We start from the raw sequence: 12,116 nt of genomic DNA, 5'->3' as shown, positions 1-12,116 counted from the left end.
TTGATGCTTCTAATTCTACCACTGTGATTAAAAGCAAACACTGCATACACCTTCACTTCATCTAAGTGAGGCACCAGCTGTGGTGGGACAATGTCCTGTCCTGTTCCACTGCCAGGATGAAGATTCCAACTCATTCCTTGTGCAGATGTGATTCCAGCCCTTGGAGCACATTGCCCATCTCTCTCAGCAGCCTTTCAGCTCCAAGGGAAGGAACAGGTATCCAAGGAAGGTACACAATGCCATGGTTTCCTGGTTTATTCTGTGTTCTTTCAATTTAATTTCCATTTTTGGCACTACGGTACAGAAACTTCCAGCAAACTGACCACAGTGGCTCCAAGATTTCCTTCCTGAGTGCTGATAATTAGACACAGATAATTACATATTATCTATTCTTATCCTATCTTTTCTTCACCTGCATTGATTTTCAGCTCCTGCTTCACCATCACATCAACAGTTGAGACTGGAATCTTTTCCTGCAATTCTTCACACGCTCCTTTTCACTGCCCTGGCTAATTAGCAAACTCATCCTCCTCACTCCCTTCCCCAATTTCAAGATCATCTTAATAACTTAGGTCCCAGCACAGATCCCTTTGGGACTCAGAAATTAATTTCTCCATATTGCAAGTGGCATTTGATTCCTATCCTTGTGCCAGCTTTTAAACTCGTGAGATACATTTCTCTTTATTCAGAACAGTTCTGCATCCTTGAGAGTTTTTGTCAAATAACCACAAGAAGAATTTGCTGAAAATCCAAGTATAGGAAATTCATGAATCTCCCTTGATCAAATGCTCAATAAGCCCTTCAGATAATTCCCAACTGATTTCAGAGGCTTAATTTCCAAATCCATGCTCACAGCTCCCAGGGCTTCACTGCCATAAATGTCTCCATGTATCCTGTAATTTGGCTTCTTAATATAATTCCTATCAAGATATGTAAGTCAGATCAAGCCATCTAAAATGCCTTCATCCCAAACTCTTTAGAAATATTAAAAAAAGTTAATGCAGCCTTCTCAGGAATAATGGAGGTTTTCATTTTCTAAGCAAAACTTTGTTTCAATTGTTTTCAGGCAAAACAAAAATGAAAAAACAGGAAAAATGTCTGGGGATAGTACAAAAAAATACAGGTCAAAAATAGTTAAGCCGCAGGTTTTCAGACCAATTTCTGCTGTTATCTGAGCAACATCAATAAGATGACCTTGCCCTTAGGATCCAATAAACTCTTTTATTTGAATAATGGCAAAGGTCCCATCACAGGCAGTAGAAATCCTTCTTCCAAATCTCTGGATATAAAACTGTGGTAACTGAAAACAGCTCAAGGGTTGATCCTGAGCACTACTGTAAAACTTCAAGTAAGAATACACTCAGTGATATTTAATTCACTGCTGCAGTTTATTATAAAAAAAAGGTCTGGGACCTGTGGTGTCAACGCTTTTATTTTATATTCTCCCTTTCCTCCTTTTCCAATAGATGTCCACTGAATTGCTTGGTAAAAGTAGCTCCTACGACAGCTTGAAATATGTGCATCATTTACCTGATAGATCTTAAGGGGGAACTTGCCATTATGAAAGATCACCTACCCAAGTTTTTCACTATTTTTAACACTTGCGGTTTAGATTGCTATTTTTTGTGAAAATATCATTATAATATTCATTAAGGCAGTTACACCCCCATGCCTAAGACAAAGCTTTGAGAGATTAATCTCTCAACATTTTTTTTAACGTTGCCCAGGAATAATTCTGAACCTTTTGTCACATATAGCAGAGCATAAAGGTTTGAAGTCTGAGTAGGGGTTCACAGGAGACCCTAATTTTTTCCAGCTGCCAGGAATGAATGTGCTTTTTTTGATGAAGCACTTGCACTTTTAATAAGCCAGATCTTGCTTCTGGAGATAGATAAAATTAGAGAGATGACAGATTATCATAGTCCTTATACATTTATGAAATAAGAGCTTAAAACAAATTCAGAGGCAGGTATAAAGTGGGACTGATGAAATCTGCAATTGATTCCAAGGGAAACATGCACTGCCACTGTTGTGAATCACAAAAAGAGATTTATGGCTTATGCATTTTTTAATATATAATCCTCAAAATGCTACACGAAGAACTGCTTCCCTGGGCGGAATTTCAAGAATACCCCATCCAGGCAGTGATGAAAATCTTTCAGAAAACAGGTATGAGCAGGAAGGTTGTTCAAATGGATTCAATCTGGCAATCTGCAGCAGAGGAACGAGTTACAAGTGAGGTTTAGCACTCCTTACAGATCAAAGGAAAAAAACCAGGGGTGATTGAAAAGAAAAGTGTATCAGGGAACAGTTTTGAGGGACAGACTGACAGTGGAAGTGAGGGAAAAATACTCAGGAGCAGAGGGATCCAGTGGCCCAGCACCCTGCAACACAAGCTCCCCAGTATTCCCTGTGCATAAAAAGGCATCAGCTCATTGAAGGAAGGGGATCTGCAGTTTTGCATGTAGGAACTTCACCCCAGCTTTTCTGGGAAGCACAAATGGTGCTGGTGGGAATGAAGGCTGTCAGGGCTGCCTCAGCCCAGGGGCTGCACTCTGTGCTAAGGAATCCCTCAGCACACAGCAGGATTCACACCAGACACACACATAATGAGCAGGAAAGTGCTGTGTCAAGCTAAGTCAGACATCTAAATCAAAATGCTGCTATTAGGAATAAACCCTATCTACTTAATAGCTGATCAATAATGACACACTTTCTCTGATTTGCAGCATTTTGCAGTCCTGGGAGATAAAAAGAAACACTCCAAATTCTGAGATAATGTTTTGTTACTCACAGCTGCAGCAGTTTTTTACCATGCTATTTTTCTTTATAAGATCATTTGGAGGGAAAAAAACAAATATATCAGGAAAAGCAGCTGATTTTAATGATTTGGGCTGTCAGTTTAACCGTGTATGGTACGTACACAGTTCTCTATCATATGACTGATTTTCAAACAAAATGCGTGCTGATTCTGATATTAAAACCACATGGAAATATGACATTAGAACCTCAGCCTTAATTATCAGCAGCTATATACATAATCTGTACTTGAATTTAAGACTGAACACTAACAGGGAAAGCTCCAACGAATCCTATGCAGTGTGTACATATCTAACTCAGAGGAGAATGAATAAAACACTTTAATTATTTTTTAATAAACACATCAAAGAACTAGGCAAGATATTAGGAGACAAGAAAAAGGTAAATCCTATCTTGTTCTTTCACTTGAAACACATTCACAAATAATTTTGCCAGCTTTTAGAAATGTGGTGTTTTCACACAGAGGCAGCACCTTTGTGCATGGTGCTCTGTGGATCCCAGCCAGTTGGGTTTGTATGGTCTTGTTTGCTCTGGTTTTGGGGGTTTTCTGTTTATACTTTCTAGCAGACCAAAGGACTATATGGGATGAAACATGTCTGTATTGATTAAAGTATTTGTGTGTATATATATATATATATATATTTGTCTTCCAAAGTTCTAGGCAAAGGAGAGCCCATGGCACCTGTAGCCCCTGTTTTGCCTCTATGGATAGATCATTTTTTTACACATTAAATGGACATTAAGTTCTACCATTCAGCCGATTTCTGATATTCCTAAATGATACTGGAAACCTGCCCTTCCAGAAACAATTAGAGTGGAAAAAACTTTGGAGACATTAATCCCACTTTCCACAAAAAGGGATGAAACATTAACTTCTCAAGCCTTAAATCTTTCCTCCCTCATATTCCAAACACACACACACATTTCCTTCCATTACACATTCCGGCTCCTTCCAGCTTTGCAGTTTTCACTACATGACTCCTCTCCATTAACTCTCCCCAAGTTGTAGACACATTAATAATTAAGACTCATACTCAGCACCAACATGAGCCTTTGGCACAGAGTCACTTGACAGCATTTCAGGAGGCTGAAGGAAGGCCACTTCCTTACAGTGCTCCCCTGTCAATGTGCCACTGCTAACACAACAGTCACAGCAGCTGCAAACACTGCTCCTGGTCAAGTATTTCTGGACAACGGACTTAGATCTGAACCTTGAGCTGCTCCAGGGTTCATCAGAAGGTTCCATCAGAAGACACTGAGCTAGAAAAGCTCTTCTGCTTCACAACATCAGCTGCCAAGCAGGACCACGAGTCCCATCCTTCAACATTTACATAGATTGTCAGCTTGCATTAGCCAAAATAAATGATGAATTCATTTGTATCATTAGCTCTGTGATAAGCCCCAGAAAGGGAGACTCCACACCCTCTCTGGGCAGCACATTCCTGTGCTTCATTACTCTCCATGGAAGGAAGTTCTTCCTCATGTTGAGGTGGAGTTTGTGTTTTAGTTTATGGCCATTGCTCCATGTCTGTCGCTGGGCACCACTGAAGAGTCTGGCACCATCCTGACAGCCACCTTTGAGATATTTATATGTGTTGATGAGATCAACACACACACACACACATATAAAAATACACAAATTATATATGTGATATACATATTGTGTGATATACAATTTATATTATTGTATATATTATGTATTATATCTACATATATTATTTCTGTAGGGCTGTGAACATGGCCAGTGTTCTGCTCACAAATGGAGACACAGCACCTTCCCTCAGGCAACTCCAGCCCAAACCAAAAGGGTTGAGCAAAGCTTTACACACAGTGCTGGTCAACAGCAGTTCTCAAAGCCAAACTAAGCCAAACACAACTTGTGTTCAAGTTTTGCATCCAGAAGAGCTGCAGCAAGAGGCAGCATCTGACTGGAGCTTAAACAACATGAGCATCAGCAACAGCAAATTTTAAACATGCAGTCCAAAACATTACAGGGGTAAGGACCTTTCACCATGACAACTGAAAAACACTTTAAAATCAGTATTCAAATCAGTTCGTTGGAAAACTGTTGTCTCTTTTATTTACCTCTATTCATGCAATTATTCTAAAGAAAAATTCTAAAAGCTTCTATATTATTTGCAATATCAGCACAGGTTGACAGTAGGCACAGTAAAGTATGAGAGAAGAACTGCAAATACTGCTAAAGTTTACTTGAATTTTGCTGACGTTTTATGCTAGGTCAAAGAGGAAAGATAAAGAAAAGAAACACCTAGAAAAAAATTACTCCACAAAGAACAGAACTAATGAACACGAAATGCCTATGGAAGCATCTTTTGCCTACTTGTTTAATTATCTTATCTGTTAATTAAATAAATATATAAAAAATTGATTGATCCTTCAGACTTCTGTCTTCCAATTTTTGCCAGAATTACCTTGTAAGTTAAAAGTTACCAGAGAGAGCAGAAGAGAGCATAAGGAACATGTGCAAGGGGACTGGGGGAAATACATCTTTGTAAGCTTCAGTTTCTTGGAAAAAAGGTCAAAATGAGGGATCCAGACAGTTACACTTAGGAAAGTAGATAACTACCTTTGGTGCCCACCTTTGGTTATGAGTCCTGTACTTAAATACTCTGTTTTCCAGTTGGTACTGAAAGCAATGTAAGGGATGGAAATCCCAAACATCAGTTCAGCTGTGCAGTCATTGCAACTCCTCTTTATTCCCCTACCTTTTAACTGCCCCTCATTTTCCTCGCACCAGAGAAGGTGAAAACTGGGATGAATTTACAAAATGTTGGAGTAAATTTATTATTTAAAAAGATCCCATTAAAATGATTGAAAAGACAGTAGGTGATTTTCCTCCCCACCAGGCAGGATATCTGCACACCTCCTCTGTAAAGGATGATGTGACTCCAACTCTCTGCAGGTCCAAGGGAAGATGGAATAAAGATTTGGAAGATGAATACCCCAAGGACTACATGGAAACAGCATCTGGCTCAAGACTCTTCAAAACAAGAAGTAGATTCTAGGGGGCTACTAAGACCAAACCTCACAAATGTCTTTCCTATTCTTAGCCATTCTGAGGCATCCCCTGGTACTCACTGCTGGGAGCAGGATGATGGTCCAGAAAAATCTGGCATGGGGAGCCATCCTTATGTTCTTAGTCTGTGTTTGAACAAAACACTCAGCAGCAAAGGTTTTGTTTCTAAGATTTTGTAACCTTGAAACAGACTTCAGACACAGCTCACTTTTTTGTTGCTGGAGTTCTGAGACTCATTAATTATTTACAGTGACACTTCTTATTAAGAACCCCTAGGTTTTTTTTGGATCTGTGGTTCATTTTGGGTTTTAATTATCCTGGTGGACTATGTGTCTAAGACCCATTTTATGTAGTAATTGTAACATGTGTCATCCTTCAGAATAATCTTAAACCCAATTTTATTCACTTTATTAATAGACAAAATGTCATTTTTGCAGAAGGTGAATGCCAGAATACTCAGCAGTAGAAATACAAAAATACCCCATCTTTTCTCATTTATCATCAAAGGTGAGGAGAAAAAAAAATTAAATTTTAAAAATGCAAAATCAATTATAAACTGACATTCTCCAAGCCAAGGCAGCAGTTCCAAAGGCAGGAAGCAGGGCAGTAACCAGCAGATGGTAGATCGCACATGGCTTTTTGTCGGAGAAGAAAAACGCAACCACCCTGCAAAATCCTTTGCCATAAGGCTGTTGGCTGGAAATCCTCAGAAAACTGTCAGTGAGTACTAAGCCAAGTGCAAAACTTGAGGCAATTTTTCACTCTACATTACCTAATTGTGAGATCTTTCTGTGATATTTGCTGCTCATACACTGACCCATGCCAGCAGAAGTGTTTCCTCTTGTGCTGCCTGGCTGGCAGCTGGCTGTGACAGCAAGGGCAAACAGGAAAGCAAGGGTTTGGCACCAGACTGCTTCTGGACAGACAGACACCAGGACTGGGCATGACAAAAGTAGCAAACTTTTATTTTAATGATGTTCACCTTCTCGATGAAAACTTCCTTGAGGTTACTTCCCACCTCAAGAGTGACAGTTTCACACTGCAAACATTTAAACACAACATGCTCCTAACTACCAGAAAAAGTTCTGGTGTGATTATATCAACTTTGAGATAACAAATTCAAATCATTTATTAACAAGTTTCAACTAAGCAAGTCCTCCATCCTTTAAATAATTTTCCCATTCTGAACTGAGTACTGGAACGAGAATCTGCTGTGTCTGACCACACACATACACAGAAATCCTGTTTGACCTGCCGCCTTTCCCACTGCTCTCTTCCTGTGCACAAATATTCCTTTTCCCCAAGGTTTTGGCCCACCCTAAGCACAGCCTATAGTTCTACATTCAGGATCATTATAATGATTTTTAGTCGTGTTGTTTTAATGGTTTCTTGTTATTTTCCATGCAGGTTACAAACCACTCAAATTTGCCCCATTCAAATCCAGTACACCCTAAAAAATATTGAGTGTGGTCCTCTTCACTGCAGGCTAGAGTCTTTAATGTATAAAGAAAGGGTTAGCTGTCACCCAATATCGTGTAATTAGAGGTGGTTAAATGAGAATCTAAAATAATTTAGGTGGCTGATAGAAGGTAGTTTTTAGTATATATAAAATGCCTTTTAGGAGGCTTGGGAAGAGGAGCAGGTAAGGAATGAAAATGAAAAGACAAAAGATAAACCAGTTACCATACTTTAAGATTAGATGCAGCAAAATGTGTGTCAGCAAGACAGCAGGCACTACACAATGCAGGGCTCGAGGCAAAAACTAGACAGCAACGAATAATCTTGTCCCAATTATTTTGCATTTTAAAAAATGATGCCTATACTAAAAGTTTTCTGCCAGTGCATGCTCAGCACCCCGTATCAAAATCAGACACCTGTTTAGCAAGGGTAGGAGCATCCTTGCCTCCAGTTTGAAGCAGGGAGCTCGAGGGAGCCTGGCCAGTGATATCTCCAACAGCTACAAAGGCTGCTTATGCTGAAGGCAAACAGTGTTCCTGGGTCCAGTTGTGCCACCTTCCTGTAGGCCACTGCCAAGTAAATTTTACACCATTAACTTCATGAGAAATAATTATTTTACCTGAAATCAAATATAACAAGTAAACATGGCAAAAATACCATATTTTCCACAAATGAGATCTATTCTGTACCATTCCAACACTTTCTCTCAAACAATCCAGTGACAGTTAAAGGCTTTCTAGACACTGTTAAATTTTTTAAATACTGTATTTAGCCTACATAAAATCATGCACAGTACCAATCAATATCCATGACACACATTAAACAGTGTGCCATTACTGTGTGATACTTCATCTCAACACCCATCCCATCCAGCTGGGTCATTTTTCCTCCATTGGAATGACTTCAAATCCACAAATTTTAATGAAGGGCTGTTGAAGTAGGGAAAAATGTAGTTTGGAAGGAGTTCAGATACATGAATTCCATGTACAGAACAGATTTATGACCTATATTAACAGCGATAATCCTGTGTCTCAGTTCCTCTGAAATGCAAAGTTGTGGATCAGTCATTTTAAATCCATTATCATCCCCCAACGGTGGTCCAGTGATGTCTAATCACAATCAATAGCCAGTAATGAACCTCAGTCATTAATCCCATTTGCATGTTTGCACAGAGCATCATTTTTAAGCTGGATATTCATATGCAGAGAGGTTCAGTGAGTGCACAGAGATTTCACAGCCGGTGGAAAGTTCTGCACTGGGATTGGAACATTCCCAGGCCCCTGGAAGAATATTTAACTCACTCTGTGTAATGATCCTGACAGTGAAGGCCAAGAAAACACACAGGACAGTGCAGGAGCCCAGTGTTTGCACTTCGGGCAAGTGATGATCTCACTGAGGCTGCCCGGGGGATGCAGGGACACAGCTCGAGGGCAGGGAGTGAGTTAATGGAGACGGTGATCGATAACAATCTAACTCCGGCAGTGGAGGAGGGATGGAAATGCTGAACATGAGCAGAATCCTGTGCTGCTACAAGAGAAAGCAGAACAGCAAAGCGAATAGTGAATATATAACTTTCCACCCTCTCAGTGAAAGGTTTTGCATGAAAACTGAACTTCCATCCCAAGGCTGTGCAGCCTGACTGCTTCAAGAGAGGAGGGACACCAGAAAACCCTTCCTAACTCAAACATGACCTGAACCATGGACACAAGCTCTGTGGCTTTCTCCCTGTTTCCCTCTTGTTTGATGTACACACTACTCAAGAGCAAAGAAAACAACCACAACAAACAAAGAACTTGGCTCCACATCCATGTCCCTCAGCAGTCAAACAAGTCCTGATGCTCATTCCCAGCTGGACAGCTCCTCCTGCTACCTGTGCTGCTGCAGCTGTTTTGTACCTGGACTTCCCCAAATTACTGCAGCCACACAGCTTGAGGGGAAACACAGGAACAAAATAAATGGCTGTGCAATTCATACCTGGAGTTTGTGCTCCAGACAAAATCTTGTAAACACTCTGAATATTTGGGGGGTTATTTCCAATTCAAATATCTCAGATATTGCCTCAATTGAATTGCCATTCTCTAGTCAACTCTAACACTAATGTTTGTTATTTTAACAGCTGCGCTTTAGGAAAGGCTCATTTTAACAATATAACAAACACAGATATCTCCTTAGCCACTCCACTAGAACCCTTGCAGCAGACTTGAGGGAAAATACAATTGCCTTTATTGCACAGAAGAAAGTAATAATGAACCGAGGATGTTAAAGGCATGGAGATTATAATTGCACTCAGACAAACATAACACAAGAGATTCTATTAAGAGAGATGTTTTGACGTGTATAACGACTCTGAACAGAGTGAGAGCAACACGTTCAGGATCAGAGCACTGAACTGAGACTCCCCAGCCCCGCAGAGATGGCAGCTTCTCTGCAGCTCCAGCTCCCCAGCACAAAATGCTGATGAAGCCTGAAGAAAACCCAAACTATTCAAAATCTGAACCCACCACAGTGAACAACAGTTTTTTCTCACAGCCTAAATAAATGATCAGCAAAACTCAACTGCATCTGGTGACTCCCAGGCAGCAGGAGCTGCAGGAAGTAAAAATCAGGAGGATGTGCAGGAAAAAGAACAAGAACTCCTTGTAGAACAGGCAAATTTCTGCAAAATTTTCACAAAACACACTTGTGGCTTCACTGAAGCTAAACTAATAGGTTTAGAAATATCCCATTTTATTGATACACTATAAAGAGATTTCAACTGCATATTCCTAGACCCTTTCTCTGTCAAAATGGTTATCATATAGAAATTACTTTTTTTCTTTCAAGTAAGCACCAAATCTAATTACCCACACAGCTGATCAGAAGGTTTCCTTGCAATTTCTAAGTCAAAACAATCACATCAAAATAGTGATCTGAATAACTAAATAAATTTTTGTCAGAAAGAGAAAGATTAAACTTGACATTGGTTTTGTGAAATTGATAATCACAACGTCTTTACAACTAATATCAGATTGGTTTAAAGCTCCCAATATTAAATATGTCTGTTTTCAGGTCTAAAATTCAGACAATGGGAGAATGTAGCACAGAAGATAATCACTTAGGAAAAATAATGTCATCTATGTAAGCAAAGCATTCAGTATATTTGAAAACTACCTTATGGGCAAGCATAACATTTAAATGATAAATTATGAAGCTAAGGTAATTAAATAATAAAGTAAATAATCCTACACAAAGACTACCTAACTTTTCATCCCCATTAGGATTTCTAATGTATCCAAGGTCACACACTGTGGGTATGAAGATTGAGGTCTTTTTTAAAGAGCCTTTAAAGAAATGTTTTGCATCTGTGATGGAGGGGCAGCAAATTAATCAGTAGAAATGGCATTAGTTCATCAACAGGATTTCAATCACTGGTATTTAAATTCAGTAAACGTGTAAAGCTGTAAAGCCACCTGTGAAAGCAACTACAGAGCACTTTCAGTGAAGGGCAGCATTTTACTACAATGGTTTTTCCTCCTGTAGTTATTTCAAATATACATTTGAATTGTTCAATAGCAGGACTGCTGCTTCTGCCAACCATTTCCTCCCTTTGCTCTCTCCAACTGGCCTCAGCACTTCTCTCTCCTGCCGCTTGCTGAATTATTGTAATGGAGATATTATTAGTGAATCACTAACTTGGAGTGGTCAGGATTTCCACCAACTAAGAAATACAAGCCAAAGGTAGTTTTTCATTAAAGCCTGGTCACTCTGGATGAAAAGTGAAGCCTATTCAGTAACCACAACTGCACACTGTTTGCTCTCTAAAATCAATGCAGTGATAGACTCTTCAGGTTCCATACAACAGGAACATTTCTTGGTCTTTCTATGGATAGGGTAAACTACTGCTTTAAAGCAGAGGTAACATCCTTGCAGAACACTGATGGCCTAAGGATGAGTAATTCTGAAGGCAAACCTTCCCCACTGCAACCACCTCAGAGCCAGAAGGGGAGAAGCACTGGGGTGAAGGAGATACCTGAGGATTTGGCAACAAAGGAGATCTCCAGAAGTTTGGACATCTGCTGGGAGCCCCAGCTGGTGTGAGGAAATTCTCCTCAGCTGGAGTAGCAGAAAAAAGGCAACTTCTGAACAACAAATCAGGATCTAAATCTGTAGCAAAGTTACAGATGTTATCAGCCCATATTTTCCAAAGGTGCATTGCAGAACTGAGTCTCTAAAGAAAATGAGATACAAACACTGTTTTGTGTTGAAATAGATCCTCACCAATAGTTAACAGAGCTCTCTGAAATTAAAACATACTTTATGTGTATATTTACATCTCAAAACTCCACAGAGAATAACCAACAGTTCCACATGCCAGAAGATATTAGTATGGGTAGAAACATTTGGCTTGTGGGAGTGGGTGGAAGGGGAAAAAATTTTAATCAAATCTATTACCTGGTTATTGATTTCTCTTTGCCAGACTGATCCTGTAGAATACTTATAAAGCCTTTGACATTGAGACGTTTGGCCAAAGATATTGGATTAGGCTAAGCAAAAGCTGAGCTTCTCATGTAATCTCTCATATTTCATTTATATGTGATTTATTCCTTTGTCCAGCAGAGGCTTTTTATTGATAAAAATAATGAGATTGAGAATCCCAAAGGAAATCTAATGCCCACCCAAACATGTTTGTGAGGTAAAAATAGTAGGCTTTGTAAGTCTGAAAGAAAATGTTTCCTTGTATAAAAAGCATGAAGCTTATAGAAGATTTTGAAATAAATAAAGCTACTTTTGAAATTAAAATTTTGCTATACTTGAAAACACC

At 39.5% G+C, this 12,116-nt stretch overlaps 1 protein-coding gene across 4 annotated transcripts in view; it reads right to left on the bottom strand.

The window, feature by feature from the left end:
- SPAG16 (sperm associated antigen 16) overlaps positions 1 to 12,116 on the bottom strand; it is a 368,224-nt gene that overhangs the window by 171,102 nt on the left and 185,006 nt on the right. The gene's annotated exons all lie outside the window — the stretch shown is intronic.

Source organism: Lichenostomus cassidix, chromosome 7 (assembly GCF_008360975.1).
Source record: "Lichenostomus cassidix isolate B80296 chromosome 7, HeHo_3.0, whole genome shotgun sequence".
In the NCBI taxonomy this organism is placed as follows: Eukaryota; Metazoa; Chordata; class Aves; order Passeriformes; family Meliphagidae; genus Lichenostomus; species Lichenostomus cassidix.
The sequence above is the reverse complement of the archived record's forward strand: the minus strand, read 5'-3'. Positions and strand labels throughout refer to the sequence as shown.